This window comes from Dermacentor variabilis, chromosome 9, assembly GCF_050947875.1.
Source record: "Dermacentor variabilis isolate Ectoservices chromosome 9, ASM5094787v1, whole genome shotgun sequence".
Taxonomy (NCBI): Eukaryota; Metazoa; Arthropoda; class Arachnida; order Ixodida; family Ixodidae; genus Dermacentor; species Dermacentor variabilis.
In genome coordinates, this window is record NC_134576.1 from 64,723,801 (window position 1) to 64,736,014 (window position 12,214).

At 43.4% G+C, this 12,214-nt stretch overlaps 1 long non-coding RNA gene across 1 annotated transcript; it reads left to right on the top strand.

Annotated features, from left to right (window-relative positions):
- Nucleotides 1-6,101: 6,101 nt before the first annotated feature.
- LOC142592758 (uncharacterized) lies at nucleotides 6,102-10,903 on the top strand. Its single transcript, XR_012830797.1, has 2 exons — nucleotides 6,102-6,373; nucleotides 8,741-10,903. It is a non-coding gene; the product is annotated as an uncharacterized LOC142592758 (long non-coding RNA).
- The last annotated feature ends 1,311 nt before the right edge of the window (nucleotides 10,904-12,214 follow it).

Below are 12,214 nucleotides of genomic sequence, written 5' to 3' on the forward strand. Positions count from 1 at the left end.
TCATACCATCCTCAAACGAATGGCCTGACAGAGCGGTTAAACCGTACTCTTACGGAGATGCTGTCCAACTACGTTTTCAAGGACCACCACGACTGGGACATTGCCCTTCCTTGCGTAACATTTGCGTACAATTCTTCCTGGCACGACAGCGCCGGATTTTTTCCATTTTATCTACTGTATGGTCGCGAACCTACCTTGCCCCTAGACACGGCACTTCCTCCTGCTGCGACCTCTACAAGCGAGTATGCGCGTGACGCCATCGCACTCGCCGACCATGCATGCCAGCTTGCCCATGCTCGACTGACGGCCTCGCAAACCACTCAGCAGTGTCAGTACAACGCCCGCCATCGTGACGTACAGTTTTCGCCTGCAGCGCTCGTGCTCCTTTGGTCGCCCTCTCGTCACGTCGCCCTTTCGGAGAAGCTCCTTTCGCGATACACAGGGCCCTACCACGTGCTACGCCAGGTGACGCCTGGGACGCACGAAATTGCTCCTGTGGGTTCAAGCTCGTCCTCTCCTCTGGCATGTAGTGATGTCGTGCATGTCAGTAGGCTCAAGGCCTACTACACTGCTTCCAAGTCCTGCCTTTAGTCGCTCCGGGACAGCGCTTTTCCCGCCGGGGGTAGTGCTACGGAACAGTATTTGCGATCGCGAAGAGGCGAGCAGCGTGAAGACGACGGCAACGATTAGAGGCTAGCAAGGGCTGTTGCCTCTTGGCCAAGCGCGGCGTATTTTCTTGTAAATATACTTGTACGTATACTTATTTGTACGTATATATAACTTTTTATCTGCGTCTTCCTACGTAATAATATATATGCCTGTGTGTGTGTACAATAGGAACACATGTGACGATGCTGATGCTTTTCTAGCGTTCCGCCGTGTTATGGCCGAAACGACAGTAGACGAACATTTACTTGGAATGTGTTCAACTGACATATTCGTTGAAAACGATTATTCCCGGACCTATTGAATTTGTTATTAGAGTAGACATAGCCATTTCTTTAAATATATCAGCAAAATAAAGCTCACCGCCTCTGGTACGGCGCAAGGTGTAAAACATGGCTTTTGCACAGTAGGTTATTTTCACTAATTCTAGTTTGTCCATGGTTGCCTCGTTTTTCGGCGCTGATTGTGCTTGCCTTTAAAGAAAGTTAGTTGCAAGTTAATATAGCGCCCGGACCTCAAATCACATTTTTTGTGCACAGTGTCTATACACTCTAAAAACTAGGAAGGGTATCGCAGGAGTGAAGCTGCCCGTTCACTCTTCAAAGCGTCGTTTTACTCTCGCAAAATGTCGAGGAGAGTGAAATGCATTGTTCACTCTGTCACCAAGGAGAGAGTGAAATGTGCTTTTCACTCTCCCCTTCAGAGAGAGAGAGTGAAAAGACTCTTGCGACATTAGAAAAGAGAGACTCTTGCGGCAATAGAAAACAAAACGTAGCGTAATCTTCTGCTTCAACTGTAGGTGGCTGGCCCCGAACACGGCAATGTATCATCCATGCACGCTGAGCAAAGAACACATCGTTTTGCTTCTAAGAGAACAGGCCGCCGCAGTTCAACGGAACGCATAGCGAGCGCTCTACTTTTTCACTCGGAGTTGCTCCACCGCGCGCGCGCGCGCTCAAGATCGCGGAACAACACAGCACCGGAGAAAGGTGACCGTCCGCCGAGCAGCACAGCAGCAGCCAATGCATTTCAGCAGCAAAGGCCAGCCAAGGGAGATCGTATGTCAGCCATCTCGCGTCGCCACGAAAACACGACTGTCGTTCGTCTTGCCTTGGATATAACAGCAAATCCTCCACGGTAAGTGAATTCTAACTTTGGTGCACATTGTCCGTATATGTCATGCTATCGCCAGGAAGTCGTCGCTGCGCTTAGCCGACGCGATTGACAAAGGACTAGGCATACGCGCTGTGTCTCTCGATGTCAATCGAAAAAGCCAGTCGTCGCGATAACTGCATGTGATTTTATCACTTTGCCGTTGTCCGTAAGAGCTTTAAAAATCGCAAACGCTGCCAGAACTATGGTATGTTCAATAAGACGCCAGGCGAGAGGACGCTTAAAATGGTTAGTTCACCAGCCCGTGATTCCGAGCCTATGCGGAGCGTGATTAGCGTGCGTTTTGTGTGTTTGAATTTATTCAGTTTGGCAGTCTACTGTGTACGGAACGCTGTTGAACTAAGGAATCACATAACAGAAAACGTCATTTTGCTGGCAGCATGCTTTCTTTTTATAAATAAGCCGCGCGCTTGACGGTGTCTCGCGCAGGGGGAATCTGCGACCACTGAAGTTACGTGCAGCACCAGCGCTAGTTAGAAACTTTGCCGCAGGCATTCAGCTGCATGCTGCAAGAGGTCAGTTGGGCGCGTTATCTTGAACTTACTGAAAACGCATGAGGAATCCATGTTTTATGCTGAAAAAAGTATAAACCCCATATAAGCGATCTTGCGCGCGGCAGCTACAAGCGACGCGACGGAGATGGCTGTCGCGTTCGCTCGTCGCCTACAAGTCGTACTCCGTGCGAACGACGATTTTGAGCGACGCCTCCCCGGTGTTGCCGGCATGAGGGCTGCAGTCACGCGTGACGCGTGCTTTAGTAATTTACGTTGATGTATTTTACTATAAAAACTAGCATAAAATATTTCCACCGGTCTTGCAGTACGGTCTTATCCTTGCACGTATAAAAATTGAATCATTTGCTCGTTCCGCGCGACAATCGGTAGTACTTGAGCGATGTATGTACATCCAGTTCCGGCTTCGCGCTATTGGCTAGTCGCTCATAGCACTTCTGGGCGACGAGCGACGATTTCTAGATTTCCAGAACCGAGCCATCTGTTCAAGCGACGGCCCGTTTTGTCGCTCGAAGCCGTCGCTCGTCGCCGTCGCGCACTAAATCGCTCTCACAGTGTTTATCCCTAAGACTGAACTGTTTTTGCTCATGTTGAAATGGTGTGATTATAGGTCTGGTTTTGTCTCCTGTTGCGGTTTTCGTGCACGGTGCGAAACTGAAAGGATGCTTATGTCTACGAACTAGGTGAATTGTCGAGCAGCTAGTTACGCATCGGCATCGAATATAACGGCTGCTGTGTGGAAAAACGATTGCAGGGGCGCTTTGCATACGCTTATTGTTTTGGACATGCCTGTGCATTTGCTAATATGAGTTGGCGTGTCAGAGTTATGTCATATGAACAGCTAAATCAGCCTTCCTCTGGGGGTTACAAGCGTAATGTGTGCATTTTGCTATAGCATGGCAGATCAAGATGTGTTTATCGCTTGAATATTTTTAGTAGAGAAATAAAATATCAAAATAAAATGTTGCTTTAATTCCGTGTTACCAGTCTGTCGTACACAGAACAATAGGTTGGTGTAATAAACTAATAACTGCGGTTTAACTGCAACTTTTACATGCCTACAAGAATCTAAAATGCTAGATTTCAAACTGCAGCTCTAGTCGGGTCTGTCAAAAATGAACTCCACTGCGCACCTCATGCATGAAAATAAGTTCATGCCTTTTAGTAAGCTTAGATGCAGGCCGCAGTGAACTTGTTATTATTGAAATGTGGGTAAGCTTGCCATAACAAGCCTTGTCGCCCTTTTTTATAGGCACATCCATATATCCATTGAGCTGAAGGACAATATTTTCATCCCTACTGAGCATCATGTTTGCAGCTATAATCCTCAAATTATGGCTTCAGCAGTGGCACAACCAGGGATGGTGCGGGGGGGGGGGGGCACACTGGGCACGTGCTTAGGATGTGTCACAAGTGGTGTTTGCGATACACCAGACTCATGACAGACCTATGACGTCTGAAAATGACCAATATTCTATTCATTAGCAGGAGTATTCTAACATTCATGAAAAACAAGGATGAACTGTGGTTTATTTGTTTTTTTGTTTAAATCTAAAAATTGAAGTTAGTTTAGCAGTTGACTGTTGCAGTCATTTGGATGTTTTGCATGCATTTCACTAGGAAGACTAAGAGCTAAGACTTTTTATTGCCATGGCCTTGACTGTCTTGATGTTGTTTTGCACCATGCCCTTGTGTTGACTTTTGCATACGATATTTTTCAGGCACCCGCTTTGTATAACGCAAGAAGGCAGCTGCAAGGACACGAGGATGTGAAAGAGCCAGTGCAGCGCGACTTCACGTAGTGCAGAGGAGCCAATGCCAAAAAATCAAAATACATTGGCATGTTATTTGGACAAGAAAACTAGTATGTGGGTATATTGGGTGTACCATTTGACCAAATGTTAACAAAATCAAGATACAGTATGTTACACGAAGATGAAAATTCTAACGTGCTCCAGGCAGTCATCTTAACATGGTATATTTATGTAATGTCTCTGATTGGAAAGTCAAATCAAGTATGCTCTCTGGAGACAAACACATAGCAGCAAGTGTCATTGAAAAGTTAAAAATGTGTTTTAAGAAAGCTGATTAGTTCTGAGAAGTGACTGCTTTTTGTCTTGCCTCTCAACAGATATATCCATGTGATAAAAAATAGTGGTACAATGAAATTGCGTATTTGCTTAGCGACATGATACATACTTGCAATGAGCACGGTGCCTGTGTTTACTATAAAAAGCAACAGCCCATGCTTGGTTAGGTTAGGCCCACTACAACATGCAGGCATGGGTGATTGGCGCTTTCTTTATTTCTGTGTCGTGAGGTTTATTGACGTGCGTATTGGTGCAGTGGCACGCAGTATGGCTAGTACAAAAAAAGGGGGGGGGCAGATATATGTAGCTCACTGTACACGACACAGGGCAAAGGAAATCCGTGTTCAGCAACTATGTTAAATGCCATGTACGTAAATTTTACAACACGACTCGTTCGAAGCGCGCACAGGTGCATATTGAAGAAAAGTTTCCAGGGTAGATAATTTAGTTCGTAATTTACACTAATTTTGCTCTAACCACAAGACATAATAATTTGAATATACTGCACGGAAAAACCTAGAGCGAATTAAATTGTGTGTCAGTTTCGTGTGTATACATATAGTCTTTCCTATGCATCAGGTTTTTTGCGCAATGCATTAACAGTTGACAGCCTATCTTATGATGTGTACTCTGTTTACATTACAGTTGTTTATTAGTTTACTCGTTTGTTTTGCGACTGATGAAATGCCGGCATATATATATTTTCAACATTTGACATAACCCTGTATGTTTTGCAGGGACAACCCAGGACGTCCATTTCTCAGCACCCAGTCAACTGTCAAAAGTGACTCAAACACAGGCCACCAGTAAGTGGACATCAGTTGCAATTTCACATTATGCAGTTGGCGGCTGCCTTGTACGGAGGCTTTTTTTTTAATGAGATGGTGTCGTTCTAATGTACATTTTGACCACAAAGGTGCGATCATGTCTCACAGAGGCATATATGGTTGCTATTCTCTGCGAGGGACGTGTTCTCGTGTTCGTGAAGCATTTGTGTTTGGCAGTATTGTCGCCCAATGAGTCGGATATAAACACTAACTCGCCACTGCCGGCAAGTAGTTGCGAGAAACGCATTATGACGCTGTAAAGTTATTTCATTAATTCGAAGGAAAGTTTTGCAGCAGGAGAAAAAGTTGCTATTCCAGGTAAACATGTCTTTTTCTCACAGGTTATTTAGCCAAACTGGATGCGTGAAATTCATGACTTATGAATAGATTTTAATTCATCCTTTAGTAATGCTTCTAAAGGAGACTAGAAATAGCATGTGACTACCTTTCCAGTCAGCAGATCATACACTTAATCATAAGTGGTAGTTCCATGCAGTCTCGCACTCTATATAACCTTTCCTTACAGCAGCATTGGAACTGGCGGCTGCGTTTTCAGAAGGAGAAGTGCACTTGACACTGTATATGTATCTGTGAATTAGGTTTTCTTCGTATGTGTCGGCTCACTGACAAACAGTGCAAAAATCTGTTGTACCATGAGCCTGACGACGCCTTCTGCTGGTACAAATGCGGCACTTCGTATTTTATAGTACTGCATGACATTTAAATCAAAGCTACCACATAAAATGATCAAGAAAACACCGCTGTTATAGCTGTTTTCCTCAAAGAACGCTTGTCCTTTATGGGCTGTATTAATCTGGGCTCTCCACCGATGTTTCAGTAGTATTATCCCTTAGTGAGTGAGAGATTGGGGGCAATTAATCGTGTTAGTGTTTAAGTGGTGTCCTAATTATGTGCATTTGTTCCAACAAAGTTGTCTAGATTACTTTATTGTGTAGTGTAAAGCTTATGAAACCATCAGCAACTACTGAGTTGCTAACACGCATATGGATTTGTCACTATACAGGTGGAACTCGGCTGTACCACTGCAGTGCTGCGGAAATTGCCTTCACCAGCGGCTTTGCAACAGCTGTTTCGCAGCATGTCGGTATGTGTTAATTTATAATTATGTTGGGATGGGCTAGTATTATGGACCACTGCTACTCTGTATTGTGACAGAGCCATATAATAAGGGATGTAATGGGCACAGCGAAAACCTTTGAATTTTTTACTATGGTACATAAACAGGCTCTCCTTTTCGTCACTGGAGCAGGAGAGAAGGGCATGCAGGTACCCCTGAATGTACATATATTTCAAAACATGACACACACACACACACACACACACACACACACACACACACACACACGCACACACGCACACACGCACGCACACACACACACACACACACAATTAAACTAAAGGCAGGGACGTTCCATCTTTCATCTTGAATTGAATTGTGCAGCGCAAAAATACAACACAGACCAGAGAGAAGCACACATGTTAACAGGTTTGATACACACGTTAGTTCAACAGATTTGATACTTCAAGTGTGCTATTTTACCCAAGGGGGAAGGGAAAGGGGAGAAAATCTGAAAAAGAAGGAGTGGAAAAAAAGGAATCGTGCCAAAAAGCATGAGAAGCATCGCGTAGCCAGGATCACCAGCAGGACATCTAAAAAGCACTCTGATAAAATTACATACAGGACAACCTTACGTATAGTTTGTTTCAATCAACTCAGATCACATGCAGCCATTACTGCAATCAAGTTTCCTTATGTCATATGAGGGAATGATGTGGGCCCAAAAAACTGTTTAGAGCTGAAGGATTATGTTCCATGCTAGCCTCATTGCCTGCTTTTTTTATCATATTGTTATCAGTTGCTTATGTTAGGGACAAAAAGTAAGAGTACGAACTGTTTCCCGATTCGCCATTCCACACAACATGTCTTTGTGACTATATGTACATGCAGATGATCCATAGTTGAAAAATATTCAGTACAGTAGAATCTCATTACAAGATGCACTTGGTTGTAAGAGACATCTGAAAATGGTTTGGTTGGTTTTCCTATGTTTGCCACGTTAACAATACTGTATACAAGAGACACCTTTGTTACTAAGGATGACTTTTTAAGTATTCACTACTTCGAACGGACACAACCCAGACACATTCACGTTGTGCACCTTGTGTGCTCCGAAGGGCGTAAAGATCACGCAATCCTTACACAAGGCAATCGCGCATGTCTCTTTTAGCATGAACCAGAAAAGGAGGGCAACGAGGACAGTTCAGGGCAAAAAGTGTCGGCAGTTGAAGCTGACGAGCGTCTAAGAGCACCTCAAAGGTACTGCGAGCAACAAGGCTTGCAAAGTGAAGTGTTTAAATTCCAGAAGTTGGGAAGGAAGCTAACACAATCTACAGTCACTAAAAAGCTGTGAATGTCTTCTTTAAAGGGCCCCTAAACTACCGAGGTTGAAATTTATTTGCGGTGTTGCAGTTCTACACAATAAGGCAATGAACAGGTAGCCACGAGAATTTTTCGAAACGGTTCAGTAATAGTGGAGCTACGTGTGTTTGATTATCGAAAAGTAGTCCCCACTCATTTTACTCTTTCATCTGGTACACGCCATATGGACAGTATCGTCTTTTCCTTGCCTAGTACACCTCCAAATGTTACGGGACAGGCCAACACCAACGAGCTCTGTTGCTGCCGCGCTGGCCCGTCGTCCTGCGAGGGTGGCGCTAATACAACGGAACTATATGGTGACTCGTGTTGAAGAGCCTCCTAGGGAGACCCTTCTGTTGGCGTTTCTGTTCTTTGCCCCCATTGGCTGCCCACAATGGCATCGCGCGCAACGCGACGAGGAAGAAGGAGTGTGTGTATTTGCTTGCAGGCCTTGCCGGCAGTCGTACACTTTCGTTCGACCAATCGACAGCACCGGAAACTGGTGACATCATCAGAGACAGCCTGGTGACGTCAGGACAAACTGGGGGGTGCAGAATAGGTCCAGAGAGGCACACGGGGTCATTTTCTTTATATTGTGGTGCTCCGGCAGTGCTACGCACTCTGGCATTTGGCTTCGTCGATCGTGACGGCATTCTGATTTCGATACGCGTGTTTACTTGAAATGTTCAAAAAATGTCGAGAAGTGGTTTAGGGGCCCTTTAAGCCACCCTGAGCATTTATTCCTTCAGATATATCAAAACATACTTTAGTGATGATGCATAATAAAGTGATCTATTCTGGCTCCTCAGTGTCTCAAAATTTTTGGTTTCGAGAGACATGTTTCCCGTGCCTCTTGAATATCTTCTGATGATGCTTTACTGTAATATACACAAACAATTGTAACTCCTCCTGCAAGTATTATTCATTAAGCCCGGTCACTTATGTGCAAAGCTTGTGGTTAAGTCTTGATGTCCGTACTTTTTAGAGCTATGTTTATTAATTCATGCTGTTCTTATTGGTTCTTCGATGCAGGAGACAATGCCTACGAAATTATTGGCCCTGATCATAAGAGCCCTCAAGGGGCAAACAACATCTCTGTTGCAGAAGTGAGCCCGGTACCACTTGGAAGTTACCATGACAGATGACACGGCAGCAATAGATACAGAGACTGCCACGTCTACTGCAGCTGCAACAGTGTACGAGGCAAGCAGCAGCGCGTCAGCATCAGCAGCAGTGTCAGAAGGAACCACACCAGGCCTGGTAGAGCAACATGCGTGCTATCACTGACTTTTTTTGTAGTGGATACAACTCATTTGCTCAACATACGAAAGCTTTTCACCACGACTGTGAGCCAGTGTTATTGTGCAGCAAGTGCAAGACTAAGTTAGGTGTTATAACACAGTACAAGCATCACTTTAATATATGCAAATGCAAACATATTACAGTTGTTGCCTCCCCAGCCAGCCCACATAGTGGCAACAATGTGGAACACATGGTGGGACACACCTCTCCCCCATTACAAGATAGTAGAGACTGTCAGTGTTGTTGCTAGATTGACTGGTCTTTGTAGGCAACTAGAAGGACAACACAGGTGTCATAAGATTGTTGTTGATGTTGTTGTTGAAGAGGTAAAAAAGAAGTTTGATGCAGCTGAAGTGCCAACTGATATTGAGCAAATCAAAAGCAACCACCTGAGAAAGCAACACTATCGAAATTTTGGTATCTAATGTGCCGCCAACTCTGGTAAGAATGGCACAGGACAGAAGTGTGATGAAAATCACACAGACACTGCTGTTGCATCACTGGCCACAGTGAGCAGCGACTTGTAGGGCAAGAGAGTCAACCGAAACTAACATTATGATATAGTGTCATGCTCCCATGTGACCACTTTTCAAGTTATTTTGCAAGATACAGCTCAACCTCCAGAAACGAGACTGCAACTTGTCTGTAAAAAAGCTTTCATAAAAAATTATTCGTAACACTATTAACATAGCAGTATCTTTTTTTTGTGTCGGTTCGAGGTTCCCGGCTGTCCATTAATGCAAAAATTGAGGAAAAAAAGAACATGTGTCGTACTTACACCTTTTTAACAAGTACGAGGGGGACAGAACTTTTCTAGTCATGCATCTTCATCATACTATCAAGTTTTTAAATGCCTTTTATAATTATTATTACCAGTTATATCTGAGTGCATTGTATGCATGTAGCAGGTGTAAAATCAGGTCAGTTGGATCAGATGCCTTATCTGCAAGCGAGCCCTATATTCAAGAAATTTGAATTAAAATAGTTATGTTAGAGACGCAGTCTTTCAGCACTTTATTGCCTGTGGTTTAAGCATTGCTCAATACTTTTTTGGGTGGCAATTTCAACCGGCGCAGCACTGCGCTTTGCCACAGTCACATTTGTCTTCAAAGCGGTGTTTACCATTTGTGTTGATCTGTTTGTGTATGCATAGAGCAAGTTTTTAATTTATATTTTTCTGCATTCTTGTGCTTGCACTAAGCTTGTATAAGGCAGTTACAAAATGTGCGTCACTATAACGAACTGTTCTGTTGAGCTTACACTTGCAAATAATCGTGTTCAGATGGCCGCACTTCTATGCGGGTGCACCGCTAGCTTTGTGTATGTTCTCATGTTTGTATAAAGCTTATATAAGCTAGTTAGAAAATGTATGTTACTAAGCATTGTGATATTCTTTAAAGAACTGCTTGGTTGGTTTTACACTTGTGAATTAGTATTGAGGCGGTGGTATTCCCATGTATGCCCACTGCTAGCTTTCTGTGTCCTCACGTGTTTGTATTAAGCTTTTACAAGGGAGCTACAGCATGTACGTCACTAAGCGCTGTGGTATTTTTAAAGAACTGCTTTGTTGGTTTTACACCTGTGAGTAATAGTACTCAGGTGGCACTAGTCATGTGTAGGTACACAGGGACCATTTGTATACATTATGCTCATGTAAAGCAGTTACAAAGTGTATGTCACTAATCACTGTGATATTTGGTGAAGAATTGCTGTGATGGTTTTACACATGTGAATAATAGTGGTCAGGACACAGTACTTGCGATGTATAGTTGAATTTATACAGTGCCAAGACATGGGCTGTATACATACCAAAAGAAATGTATGTCATTATATTGTTGTGATTATTACTGTTTGGATTTTATTAAACTCTAATAAAATTGTTTCTTGTATCTATTGAGGTATGGCAATTTGTCATGCAACCAAACTGAGGACCTGAACTTGTGCTTACAAATAAACAGCTAATTTAAGAGTATACTGCTCATATTCTGCTAAACCAGTTTAACAAATCTTGTACTACAATGCTGGAAAAATGACAGAGCTGACTCGGATGTACAGAAAAAGTTCTGCACTGGCTGAAGGACTGCCCCACACTGGAGTTCGTAATGTTGCGTTTATTGGAGTAGAACAGAAAGTGCACTTCTATTAAAAATGCGACAGTCGGTGCAGAAACATAAGGCAGACGAGCAGATGTGGCACATTTTTTTCAGGGCCCTCCATGCCTACTACTGCATTTCTAGTCTTCCTGTGCTCTGCGTATAAACCCCTGTTCAGCCAAAGTTTTTACTCCATGACAGTTGTTCTACTGGGTTTGTAGCAATATTGAAGAAAAAAATTCAATGGTTTTCAAGGACTTTCGAGGCCCCGACACAGTAACTTCAAGGACCTCGTGCAATGTGTGTAGTAGTTTGGACAGGCAATAACTTGTTCAAGAACACCGTTATCTTTAACGCAAACAAAAGAAAACAAAACAAATTGCATTTCAGTTAGTTCAAACATTTGAAAGACTGCTAATTTGCCTTTCACCGCCCACCACTAAACGCACACAAGGAAGCATTTCAAGAAAGCGCTCAGTTTTTCTGCAATAGCACAATTAACTACTTGGACCTGCAACATTTGCAGTTTTTGAATACTGTTTGCTTTGACAGTGTATGTGATGTCATCTGTTGCCTCAGCTTTTTTCACCATCAAATAAGCAATAGTCATTTCTAATTTCTTTTTATTGTGTCTGTCGCTCTCAATTTACTCTTCACGGCTTCTCTTCAAATGCCTCAACTGTTCAGCTTCCTGCTTCTGCTCCTCCAAGCACATTTGTCGCCGGTTCCATGTGCATACAACTGGTATCTGCAGCTCCTTTGTAATTTCAACTTTAAGGATGTCGCTTTCCTTCTATTACCTCCAGAGACAATTTTCTGTGACATGCGAAAGAGTGTCACAGAAGGGAAAAAAAGCGCTTGGCAATGTCTGCTAAGTCTAGCCAAGTGTACAAGTTTAAGGACTTTCCAGTACTTCTAAAAATTCAAGGGTTTTCAATGCCTTGAAAATGGCATTTTAGAAATAAAGGATTTTCAAGGATCGCTACAAACCCTGGATTCTAGCACCTAAATAATTGTACAAGCTTATTTTGGCATGGAGTTAGGAAATTCATGCTTTCTAGCTAACGCTGCACTATCTCTGTACAGTGAAGCCACGAGAGCGCAACTATTT